Consider the following 494-nt stretch of genomic DNA (forward strand, 5'->3'; position numbering starts at 1 on the left):
GAAGATATCTTGATTTTATATTTTTCAAACTTTTCTTCGATACGATGGTATTTGTTTTCAAAATAAAATACAAAGGAATTTGTATATACAATACGCGAAAATACTTCATTTTCTCTTGTTTAATTAGCAAATCTCATTCTTACGTTTGTATATAAAAAAACAAAACTTGTATATTTTTTTATAGGTTTCAATGATTATTCGAAATTATATATTTATGATCCACTTCACATCAGTTATGAGAGATGAATTATCAATTAAATTTTCCTTCAAAATTACTACTATAGACACTATAGAATAATTATATCTATTTGGGCAATCATAATAATGCCGATTCTTAATATAAAAATGTTATAAAACAGAGTAGGCCTATTTAAATACACCTTAAAAATCTATTAGCATGATTAATCATTTATTTCCTTCAACAGGTACACTTTAGTTTGAAAAAAAAGAAAAAACTAAAAACCCACGAATGACAAAATGGAAGAAATACTCCG

Source organism: Penaeus monodon, chromosome 22, assembly GCF_015228065.2.
Source record: "Penaeus monodon isolate SGIC_2016 chromosome 22, NSTDA_Pmon_1, whole genome shotgun sequence".
NCBI lineage: Eukaryota > Metazoa > Arthropoda > Malacostraca > Decapoda > Penaeidae > Penaeus > Penaeus monodon.